This window comes from Peromyscus leucopus, chromosome 9, assembly GCF_004664715.2.
Source record: "Peromyscus leucopus breed LL Stock chromosome 9, UCI_PerLeu_2.1, whole genome shotgun sequence".
Taxonomy (NCBI): Eukaryota; Metazoa; Chordata; class Mammalia; order Rodentia; family Cricetidae; genus Peromyscus; species Peromyscus leucopus.
In genome coordinates this window covers 101625669-101638781 of record NC_051070.1, presented here as the reverse complement: position 1 = coordinate 101638781, position 13113 = coordinate 101625669, and the positions used below count along the sequence as shown (strand labels likewise).

At 40.2% G+C, this 13113-nt stretch overlaps 1 protein-coding gene and 1 pseudogene across 9 annotated transcripts in view; both read right to left on the bottom strand.

The window, feature by feature from the left end:
• Nrg3 (neuregulin 3) overlaps nucleotides 1-13113 on the bottom strand; it is a 1038176-nt gene that overhangs the window by 36265 nt on the left and 988798 nt on the right. The gene's annotated exons all lie outside the window — the stretch shown is intronic.
• LOC114702575 lies at nucleotides 1499-5999 on the bottom strand (annotated as a pseudogene).

Here is a 13113-nt window from a genome sequence, read left to right as displayed (position 1 = left end):
GTACTTTCTCCTCTCTCTTTGGAGTCCTCTCATCATTGAACTTTAAAGGAATTACTCTGAATTACTCTACAAGGCCAGTGTTATCTCAATGCAAAACCCAGACAAAAACTCAAAACACTTCCCATCACACATGTAACATTTTCTTAATAAAAAGCCAGGGAAGTGTATATAATAACATATCCAAGCCTTAGTACATTACAAATAGGTGGCGTTGTCATGGGGAAAGCAAGTAGGGGTAGAGCTTAAGTGTATCTGTGATTTACCACTTTAGCAGGTTCAGAAAAAATCTGATGACTAGATTATTAAAGAATAAATAGATGAAAGAGCTCAAGAAAGCCTATCAGCACTTAATGAAATCTCTCCAAAACTAGACATACTAGAAGGGCATTCCTCACCCTGACAAAGAACAGCTTCACTGGATGCACACACATGTAGTAGATAAATATATATCATCAAGAAAATCTGGACGCTTTGACCTTAAGTGAACAATAATGTCTGCTTGTACCACTTCTCCTGGCCACTGTCCTGTTGGCAGTGTACTATGGGAAAATAGAAACACACCTGTCCCATTTGAGGCAATGGATGAAAAATTGTCTTTTCAGACATTGTGGCCACCTGTGCAAGAAAGCTGTTGGAGTCTACAAAGGTGCCGGGAGAGTTGGTAGGTGAACTTAACTTGTTTACAGTACCCAAGGTTGGAGGAAAAAAATTGCTTGTAATGTACTTAATGGGAAAAAAAATCCGAATTTGAAAGAAAGACATAACAGAAAAAAAAACCCACCTAAAATACACACAGATAAAGTTGACAAACATATACAAGCCCTGTTTGTTGAAAATGTTGAAGGCTGACTGAGAGTTGAAAGAACAGCTATACAGATGTATGTGTTAAGATAAGAAGACACATACTTAGACCAAGCATCGTCGTCCCTGGGTTGCAAAGAACCCAGCTAAGGAAGCTGCTGGGTTTGGTAGCACACTCTGGTGTTGTCAGCTTGAGGCTAAGAAAAGAAGAGCTTGATTTTGTGGCTAGCCTGTGCTGCACAATGAGATAGTGACTCAAAAACCAGACTCCTTGGAGACATTCCATTGTTGTTATAGAAACCAAACAGCCAATTTCAAATGTTTGATGGAAATATAAAAGATTAAGAGTGAACGCAACATTCGTTCTGAAGGAAAGAAAGCAAAGTTAGAAGATTTTATCATAAGAAAAGCTATAGCATTCCAAGAAATGTCTAATTCTAGAGAAAGAAAAATGCAACGTAAGAGATTCCAGAAGTGCATGCCTAATCCTTATGAAAGTATGACAATATTTCATATTAAATGAACATATTAAAATGATATTGCTTATATAGCAGAGCCATGCTCTAGAAAGTGACCACTGACCACAGTTTCACATTTTACACAGAAAAAAAAAACTTTGAAAAGATGGAAAAATAAAAATAAGAAAATTTAAAATAATAGATATGAATATAAAATTTTCAAACTATGAACTTAGATAAAAAAATTGAGAAAATTGTAATATTGTGGGTTTGGAAAATTTAAAGCATAAAAGACACAAACTTCAAAATGTTTACAAATCAGTAATATGGACTCAGCCACACTGTAATGTTTGTTCTTCAAAAATGCCGTACTGAAATGAACAGGGGAAGCACAGTCTTGGAAAGCAATAGGAATCTAAACACTCACCATGAGGCCTGAGCATAAAATATAAGCCACTCTCATGACTTAAAATAAGCACCCAAAATTTGAGATGGCAATTTTTTAAAGGGGTAGAATTAATATGTTATTGCCATTTATAATCAGATGTCAGTTGGGCATAGCCTTTCCTCACACTTCGTATCTTTTTGAAAATTAAAAAAGTTACAGGTTTAAACAGCCAGTGGCTGCTTCTGTTTTTCAGGGCACGATCAGGCAAATTCAGCAGCAGAGGCTTCAAGCTTTTCCTTGTTAGCTCCAGAGAATTCACCCACCTTTTGACCCTTTCTATAAAACTGGAAAGTCGGCATGCATTTGACTTCACAGTCTGCAGCAACATCCTAGCAGTCATCCACATCTACTTCAAGGAACACCACACTGGAATACTTTTCCGAGAGGGAAGGAAAGAAAGGCTTGATCATTTTTCAAGCTCCACACCACGTGGCAGAGAAGTCCACAACTACAAGCTTGTCTCCCGCAGACGCCAGGGCCTCTTGAAAAGCTTCCTTGCTCTCGATCAACTTCACCATTTTGGCTGTCACAGGGAGGAACCACACGAGTTTCTGTAGAACCCGATGGAAACAGATCCGAGGCGCCGGACGGAGTTTCAAGGTGGGAATTTTGAATACATTTTATTCTGACAATAAATCCTCAGGAGAACTTGGGATGACAAAGGAAGTGTCCACAGGACATAAGAGAATTTCAAATTAACTATGATAAGGTAGGTGGGGTTCCTAATAAAATAGCTAAAAGACAAAGCTTAGTATGCTATGGCAAGGATATGGAGCAAAAAGCTTTCTATTTTTTAATAGATATGACATACCACTTAAAAAACAGCTTCACAGAGTTAAGAATATGCCTACTTTATGATGGAGACATTCCATTCCTAGGCATTTAATCAGTCCTGAGCTGAGTACCACCCACTCTTCAGTCGATGCTAGGCTCCTCCCATGGAGGGGGGGTTGGAGCATTGTCATCCACCTGACCTCACTGTGATCTGTATTCCCAATGTCCTTTTCACAGAGTTCCACAAAGAACATGATGAAATTACTTGTCCCCAGGCCTCAGAGGTCACCCCAGCATGGTTTACCAACAGACAGAAACTTCAGATCTATATCCTGGTCCCAATATGCCACACAACTGCACTGATGTGCTGCTCAGTTTAATTTTTGGCCCCACTGCTTAGAGCTGATGGCAATTCATAATCAGAATGCAGGCTGTGGGTTGGCCGAAGGGCACAGAATTCCTCACACCGGGATTTTCTGAGGTCATCCCCAAATGTCCCTAGATGTTTCCAGGAGCATGTGAAATGAGCCTGTTGTGTGATGCTTCTCTCTCAGCAATGCCAACTGCAGCACCAAACCCATCACACCTGTCTCTAAACCTGCACGGCAAAGGGCTGTTTTATTTCTTTTTCTGACACCATCTGCCATAGATTCTCTTTAAATTTGATTGCATACTTTCGAGTTCTTTCTCCTGTGAAAGTGCATCTCAAACCGATGCTTCACAAGCATCCATCCTTCTTAGGCTTCATTTACATTTTAATTGCTGGTTCATGCAAGAATATTGGAAAATGTAAAGTAAACCTAGAAGAAATTTTAGGTTATTCTGTTTTCCCAGTAAATGGAGAGGGACTATTATGTGGATTAACAAGCTGGGGTGAATATTTTAAATTTGAAAGTGCTCAAAGTAAAGAGATGCAGAATATGTCATGGAGACCTTGCTGGGAGCATATTGTCATCTTAAAAATTGTCATCCTTTCTACCCTACATTTGTAAGCTCATTAAATGTTCCAGCTGATCTTAGAAGCAAATAATTCCAAAGCATTCCATCTTGCTAGATTGTAGTAAAATCACTACAGTAGCACAAATGTGAATTTCATAAGACAGCTAATCCTGTCCTGCCATTACCAATAACAATTTTGAATATGAAGGATGATGATACCCATTAAAACAAAACATAGCAAAAATAAGGTTGTTCCCACTAACATGAATGATTTCCATGTATAATCTGCCTGTTGTGTTCCCTGCTTTTTGAATCCAGACAAAAGTAGCCTAGGAAGTGCAACAAAACCAATTCTGAGTTTAAATCAAGAGTGAAATTAAAAGAGTAAAAGCTTAAAATGAATTTAGAGAGCCAGCTGTGGTCAGGCGATGATGCTATTGGTGCCTTTGACTCATAAGGAGTTACACAAAACTCACACACAGCAAGGAAGGGCCAAGCTGCCATGCACTTTGGGATTTGGGGTTGGTTCTGGCCACAGAACTATATAACTGTATCTTTCCCAACATAAAACAGTGGTTTTACCTGTGTGTATTGTGGGAATGATGTCAAACAGACTTTTCTAAGATTTTAATGCAGTTTAAACCATTTTACTTTTCCAAAAAGTTTGTTCCCACTGTAGTATTTATCTTTGAAAACATACTTGTTAGCTTCATGATGGGTCAACACTTGTAAGCAAGATGGCAAATCATCCTGTGTTTTTGAATATTTCATTAGTATTTTTGAGTCATTTTAAGTCATGATGAATCAGACCCCTTAGAGTCAGCAAAGTGGTGTTCAAAGCAAAGGATATTGAAGTTCAAATTCCATCTTTGCCATTTTCACTATAATTTTGAAAAGTTATTAACTTTAGAATTTCCTCTCTCAAATAGGATTATTACTTGTTTTGTTCTAGATATTATTAGCCTAGTGATAGAAGTCTAGAAGCTTCTCAAAACATGATTTTTCTTTAAATATTTTATATAACCCAATACCACCTAAATATGTAAAGCTCTATCAGGAAGGATAATAGAAAATGACAATGAATGGGGCAGCATTGCTGATTTAAAAGCCAGAGAAACAACCACAAAATATAGAAGCTGGTATTAGACCCATGACTCAGTGGAATCAGGGTTAAGTTCCCAACACCCACATGGCAGCTAATAACTGCCTGTAACTCCAGTTCCCAGGACTCTGATGCCATATTATGGCTTCTAAAAATATTGCATGTCATGCACCTACCTATATACAGTCAAACACTCATATATGTGAAATAGAAATAAATCTTAAAATAAAAAGCTGAAGAGAAATATTCCAAGTCCCTTTAGTAAAATAGGGACTTTGAGTTATGCAAGTGAAGACATTCTTTCTGTTAAGAACCTAACCCCCATGTTGTCTGAGTCCTGTTGAAACTTTCTGCCCTCAAAGGGAATATTTTCTCTTCATCCCCTGGCTTCCAGAACAAAGTCTTTGCTAATTTTTCTCTAAACAGAAAGTATCCAGAATGTACTACATTACATATTTACTCCATATCTCTTCAGTGCAAGTAATGTAGTGATATTTCCCCCCATGCCACCAGTATGCAGAAATGATATTTGGTGTTAAGGATGAAGGGAAAGAAGAAATAGGCACAAGTCCCCATCATAGGTTTAGTAATCCACTAGAGCAGCAGTTGACAGCTAAACCAACACAAAAAGAAATACGAGCAGCTTGCTCTACAGAGGATATATACATATATATATATATATATATGACTGCAGAGGTGTATTATAGGAAACCCCATCTTCTTTAAGAGCTCAGCAGAGGGGAAATGTAAATTATAAGTCATTTTAGACACAAGTCATGGGATGGCAGGCATTGTTCCGGTGTAGAAAACAACTCATACAAAGACCCTGAGATAAATCTGGAGTAAGCAGAGCAGCACAGAGGCAGCACGGACATGGTATACAGTGAATGTGTCATTATAATCCCAGGAAGTGACTGAAGTATGTCAGGGGAGAGCCAGGAGATTAATTTCCTATTTTCATTGTAACATAGCAATGAACTTGGAGTGGATTGGGCTGGAGTGGATAAAGAATCCAGATGGGATGCCATTGCACCTGCTCAGGTAAGCAGTGATGGGTGTTTGCACAGCAAGGAGTAGCAGCAGGACAGAGAATGCAGGAATAAAGGGGAACTTTAGTCAAATACTTACAGGTCAAGAAGTCAGCCATCTGTACTAAGGAGAGGATACTCAGAGTAGGACGCAAAGACAAACTCCATTTACAACTTACCAATTTCAAGAGCCCATAAAATATAGAAGTAGAAATGTTGATTATACATGTAAACACAGGTAAAGGACTAAGAGATGGTACCACGCTGTCAGATGTAAGTGCTCTGAGCTCTCAGATGTAAATGCTCTAAGCTGTCAGATATAAATGCTCTAGGGGATGTGTTCCTGCTAAATGTGTTCTGTTTGTGTGGTAGCCCCATTTAAAAAAAAACCACACAAACAAAAACAAAAAAACCACAAACAAAGAAACTTAGACAAATGAGAGGATTTCTAAATTATATTCACACACATTCACACACATGCACACAACACACACACACACACACACACACACACACACACACACACACACACACACACCTGTAGTCATATACAGAAGCCATGTCCCCAGCTGGACAACTGTATTCTCAACATATGCAAATAAGACCCTATGTGGTCACTAGGTAACAAGGAAAACTTGATTTCCTTGACTGTTATTTTAAAAGTCAACCTAACAATACCACTGGGGCTCCTTATCCAAATATTCATTATGTGAGGCCCTGCAGTTAAGAGTCTACATACAGAAGCAAAATCATCATACTACAACAATATTTACTAATGAAGCCACGGTATGAAAGGAGCCTGCAGCAGCATTCATCAGTGCCTAATTCCAACACTTGCTTCAGTCCAGCAAATCAACCTCATAATCTGTATAGGTCAGGTTCTCCTTGACTGTTAGACTCTGCCTTTATGTCTTCATCATAACAAGATTAAATTGAAGTAGATTTATACAGCATTAATTACTCTTGGATAAAGAAGGCATTCTGAAGTTTGTTCCTAAACATCAACAAAAGTTAGGGACAGATTAAAATATTAGGAGCTTAAAGGGAGTTTCAGATGAACCTTAATCAGTAAAGAGAATAAAATGAATGTTTAGAATATTTAGAAACTGAGATTGGTATCTTTTAACTTGATGACTAAAAATGCAGTTAAATGGTCTGACAAATACATTAAAAATCATTTAAAGATAAAAGAGATCCTGAAGGAAAATGAAAGAGACCCTCACTGAGCTCACACTTAACACTGGAAGGTGGGTCCTCAGAATGTACATAATAAGTCTGTCTGGAATGGTTCAGGGACTACCAGTACTGCTAGCCAAGTTCAGAGAAGCTTGGACGTCCAGTGGGTACTTCAACACCTCAGAGCCAACACAAACATTTCTTTCTGGAAGTCCCCTTCCCAAACAGATTCAGGAAAGCAATTCACTAAAGAGATGTAAAATGTATAAAATTGAAAGACATTAAAAGATAGTTTTAGGAATGCAAGTTAAAACAGAAACTGAATTAGGTACAACGTTTTGGAGTCACCAAGATAGGATAAATAATGTAATGTTTTTCTCTGAATTTGTTAAATGTTAACAGAGTAGACATTGTTGATGTATTTATTGCCTGTATATATTGTGTATAGTTATTGTACTTACTGTATATAGTTTCTATTATGTTAGTTATAATCTTTTTTTATTTTAGCCAAAAAAGGGGAAGTGTGTTGATATTTTGTTTATGATATAACAAATAAAGCTTGCCTGGAAATCAGAGTAAAAGCTATCCACTAGTTATCCTTCAAGCCAGGCAGTGGTGGCACACACCTTTAATCCTAGCACTTGGGATCTCATGCCTTTGATCCTATTACTTGAAAAGCATACATCCTTAATCCCAGCACTAGGGAGGAAGAAACAGAAAGTGATGTGGCTGGGCAGAGAGGAAGTGATAAGGTGAGTCAGAGACAGGAGCTTGGTCCCTTTCAGGCTGAGGATTCAGGAGAGGTAAGAAGTCTTTCTAGTGGCTGGCTCCTTTACTTATCTTTCAGCATTTACCCTGTTATCTGGCTCGAGGTTTTTATTATTAAGACCAACTGGAATTCATGCTATAATAGGTCTCTAGAATGGACAAGAGTAGTAACCATAAGATGTTTGACCAGTCTTAAAAAAAATTAATAAGAACTTCTGGTGTTCAGTAATCAATGTTATGGTACACTACGAAGTATATAGGCTCTAAGATAAAGACATGAGACAAGTCAATGACTTTTGAGCTTTATTTTGTTTTCCTAGTCAAAGAAAAAAAAAGGCTAAGGGCCAATTTATAATTCAGTGATGGAATTCCCAGGTAAAGTAAAGCAGTACGTTGTCACTAGCAGGGAATGCAGTCAGGTTCCAGTTATGCAGTGATAACAGCATGATATCAATATGTGTAGCAGCTCAGGAAAGAATGAACTGTAAGAGATCAGAAGAGTAAAGAACCCAAGACTAAGTAGGCCAGGGACTTAGGGTAAGACCAAATACTACTGTTCTGTCAATGGAATACAGCAATAAAATTACTCCTAATGACTTCTGCTGTACTTATACATAGGTCCCTTGTTCAGCTATCATCAAAGAAGTCTCCTCATCCAGCTAATGGAAATGAAAGACCCCCAGGGGAGATCTTCCTTCAGGAGAGACCCCAAACCCAAGGAACACACCGAAACCACAGATTAGATGCAAAAGCAAGGGGGTTTATTTAGACCAGGTAACTGGGGCGAAGTCTCTCGGAGGACTTGCGCGCCTTCCTAGGGCAAGGGGGACTTTTTATGGGATCCCAGGGGCAGAGGCACAGTTACAGAAGTGAGAAGCATAGTTACAGGGTCCCTATTGGTTGTTTCAAAGAAGGCCAGGTTGAACTTGGGGTCATATGTGTGTGGCTGACTTGGCCTTGCCCAGGGTATAGTGGGTGTTTTTCCAGCCCAGCCGCTTATTCCTCAAGGCCAGGGGGCCAGCCATAAAATATCCTGATTTGACTCAACTGTCTTTCTCCCGAGGCAGCTGACCACAGTTATCTCTCTCTCCCAAGGCCGGATGGCTAGCCACAGTTATCTCTCTCCCAAGGCCAGATGGCTAGCCAGCCACAGCTGTGAATTCCTGTTTTTCTGATTCCTTTAGAATGGCGTTTCTTAGGCTAAGTTATTGGGACTGGGGGGGGGCATTTCATCGGCCCAACGCCCCATGTCCTTATAATGGAGCGGGGGTCTTTCAGAAACAAATACAGATATTGTTCAGAGAGTGAGAGACTTTACAACACTCAGCCTTCAAAGAAGTATCTCCTTCATATTCCCTTCCCTTAGGGAACTTGGAGGAAGGGGGGTAGGTAGAAAAAAATTGGAAGAGCCAGAGGGGAACAGACACCAAGGAATCAAGGCCTAGATACAGCAGGCCTGGTACACATAAGAACTTACAGAAACTATAGATCTAGTACATTAGATCTGCTCAAGATGTGGTTCTAGAGCTGAAAGGAGAAGTGGACACATGCCCCCATCCCTAACCCAGAAGCTGTCTCCAATTGATAGTCACTTGCACATGAGCAATTTTTCTCTAAGGGAGTCTCACTGGGAAAACAAACCACTCAGGAGTAAAGCACATTCCGAGCAGTAGATGACCAACACAAAATGAATTCATCACTCAGCCGAATCTTTAGATGCTCTTTTTGTCTCATAATGTTGTGTCAGGACTTTTTTTTTTTTCAACTTACCGGCCATTTGTGTATATACTATGGCTTCTGGTTTTGTGTTTTGTAGGATTCCTGTGAATGCAAATGTGTATGTCTCTGAGTCCATATCTGTTTGTGATTTTTATTTGGCTCTTTTTCTTGTTTATTTGTTTCGTTCTTTTCCAATTTGTTTATGTTTTATTTTATTTTATTATTATTCCTTAGTTACATGTTTATTTTCTAACAACATAAAGGTATGAATATGGATGAGAGGGGAGATGGAGAGGAGTTGAGAGGCATAGAGGGAGAGAAAACTGTAACCAGAATATATGGTATTAAAAAAAACCCTGAGAATTGGCGAGATGGCTCAATAGTTAAGAGTGTTTATTGCCCTTTAGAAGACAAAAGTTAGGTTTCCCAAACCATCATAGATCAGCTCACAACCTCCTGTAACTCCAGTTCCCATAGACCGGATACCCTTGACTAGTCTTTGTGAGCACTTGTTTGGCACATACTCACAGAGACATACACACAAATAAATCTCTAATAAACAAACAAACAAAACAGAATTTGCCTCTAGGCTAGACTAAAACTGAAGATAAGCAGAAACTTACCATCAAGGCTTAGTGGACTCTCCTCTACATTCCACAGCAGACAGTACTATAGGATTTCCCTCCAACTACAAACAGGAGCAAGATAGACTTTCATAAATCCCACAAGCCAGCTAGAGGGATGGTTGCATAAGAAGAAATAGAAAACAGCGTGAGAAGCATTTAAGAAGTGTGATGTGAATATGATGGGGTGGGTTAGAGAAGAATCCACCTGAGTAGGAGGCAAGAAAGGATACAGAGTTGTCAAAGAAACATTAGGAATAGTTGCTAGAGTGGCTTCAGAAGAGAGGAACAGCAATATTTCTATTTATGACAATGACTTGAGGCAGCATAAGAAATGTAGCATCTGGCATACAGTGCATGCTGCCTTTCAAAGTAGCAGAAGTAAGTGAACATGGTTCTTTCTACCCTGTCACTAGGAAATTATTGTGAGATGTAAGTCCCATATATCAGGCATACATTTTTACCATCTGTGGGCAACCATGTTGGAAAGACTCTCTACTTCCAATGAAATAAAATTTTTAATTGCTTCTTTTATAGCTGAGTTAGCCAAAGTCTATTTTGCATGTGGATCTGGTGCCAATCAAATATTTCTGCTGTAAGGATAGGAGAAAGAGGCACAAGAAGCAGGAGAGATCAAGATGATGGCAAAGAGGAAGATGGGAATACCAAACATGACTGTAATCGAAGGGAAAGGATGGTAGGGAGAGTTGAAGATGGGTCAAGGAGGAAGGTGGACAAGGGTGAGAAGGAAGAAACAAGCCTTTCAAGCCTGCCATTCTTCTGGAATCTCTCTGCCAAAGACCACAGCTGCTCCCCAGCTGGGAGAAGAGTCACTCACCTCTTGGTCTAATCAGAGCTGGCAGATTCTGCCTCAGGGAGCCTCTGGGGTCACTGGGGTTTGGGGGAGGGAGTGGGTCTCATAGATTACAGGGTCCCTCTGAAGTGTTGGCAGGAAGGTCTGCCTGCTGGAATCTTCCCTACTTGCCTGCAACTGGGGCAGCAATGGGTGGGGGTGGGGGAACATGGGTTGTGCCTCAGGGCCTAGGTCTTAGAGGTAGGACTACCAGCTTATGGGGTCCGGGGAATGCAGTGTAGTGGTTTGAATGAAAATAGCTCCCATAGGCTCATAGTGTGTGGCATTATTAGGAAGCATAGCTTTGTTTGAGTAGGTATGACCTAGTTGGCAGAAGTGTGCTGCTCTCTCTTCCTGCTGTCTGCCAACCCAGATGTAGAACTAACTCTCCAGCACCATGTATACCTGTGTGCCACCATGTTCTCTGCCATGATGATAATGGACTAAACCTCTAAACTGTAAGCCCTCCTCAATTAAATGTTTTCCTTTATAAGAGTTGCTGTGGTCATGATGTCTCTTCACGGCAATAGAAACCCTAGGACTCTTATAGTGTCACCTTGGAATCCTTTAATGATGTCTGTTAATTAAATGTTCCTTATAGTTTAAAACTATGGTGTGAACATATTTTATATCACAAATGCTAACAGAAACCCAGCAAAGAAGTTATCACAAAGGGGGAAATAGACAGAAAAGGTAACATGTGGGTGTAACAACCACATTGAAGAAAGGAAAGAAAGCTCCCTTTCTCTCTCTCTCTCTCAGCATCCCCTGCTATGCCCATGCATTATCAATTGAGAATAACTTCACAGAGTGGCTGTTTTGTATGAATCAAGCAATTATGAGAAACCACAAACTTCAAGAAAGAGATACACACAAAGTCTGTGCCTGCTGTTGTCCCTGAGGACGAAGGCAGAGAAGGCAGGGGGTTTCCACGGGCTGAAACATCAAATATTCCCTTGTCTTATACAAAAGTTTAGTTCTGTTAGCATCACATAGCCATTGATCCCTTATGACAGGTAGAAAGCACGGAAGTCAACTTTGCAAAGAAATAGCCATTGTACCAAATGAAAAATAAGTAGCTCACAGTCAGAGGAAAATTCATCCACATAAACAAGCCCACAGGCACTGCTGGCGGAGCCACCATTTGGGAAGATAAATAGGATACCTGGGGACTGTTTTAATATTTGCTTTCTGAAAAGTAAAATGGTACCAGGATCCCTCAGGCCACAGAAATGATAGCCCAGCGTTGATAACAATGGCTCAAAAGACAACTTCATTTTAGGAGAGAACAACAGAGTAAAGAGAGTTGTCAAAGCAGAATGTATTAGGAGCTGGAGCCCTTCCTCCTCGCCTCTAGAGCTCTTCCTCTAGCATCTTGCAGGGTTGGAAGGAGAGGATATTGCCATCCTGGTTTTCAACAGAATATCTCTGTATGCCAAAGCAGATACACATGCTTTGGGTGATGTGTGTCCTTGTCATGCCTCCTTGGAGAAAACATTCCACTTTACAACAGTGGAAATCCCCCCCAAATGTACATGTCAGTTGATGTGTCCAAGGCAACAGTTCTTCAGGCAATTCACACTTTGTCCCCACTTTAAGAGATCCTGACTGGTCTCACAATTGAGGAAACCCTGTGCAATTATGTGAAACAGGCATTCTCAGGATCCGAGGGGGATGCATTATGGATAAGGAAATGGAGGCTTGGGTGAGTATGGGGCTTTGTGAGCACACTGTTGAGTGCATAAACTATGAAGAAGAGGGCCTGATAACTTTAGACAAATGCAGTTGTTTCTGTAAACACATGTTAGGGAGCTGCATTCTTGTCCATCTGTTGGTGAGTGTCCATGGCTGCTCTTGCGTTACCTTGGAGGAAATGAGCAGTTCCAAGCAAGGCATACAAAGCCTACATATTTCCTGATCCCTGGGAGCACCCCCCCCATTTGCATATAAGAAGAAAGGTATTTCCCCTTAAAGATGCAAAAGGGAAGCAAAGAATAGCTTCCTTGATATGGAAAGTGTATGGACCCTTACTACTTTCTACTGAGCTGTTATCTCTCTGGGCACCAGAATGCTCCCACAGTAATGGAAGCCTGTAATCCTGGGTGATAAAGTTGGCTGGTGTTATTTAGTCATCACTTAGTAATTTGGAGCCAACACTATGCCTGAAATGAATGTAAGTGAGTAATTAGACTTTAGCTAAACATTAAAAAAAATAAATACTATTCTATGACCCCCCCCCCCGCCCCCGACTGCTCAAGTTCTTTGAAATGCCCTGCCTGTTCAGCCACCTGCAATAGTTTTGTTAGTTTTTCCAGGCTCCCAGCAGGTACACTGTTGGCTTCCCTCTGGGAAAGCCTACAGTAATAGATGCTTTGACCAGTTCAAGCTGCAGGTTCTGCACATGCAAAGCTGCAGAAATATACA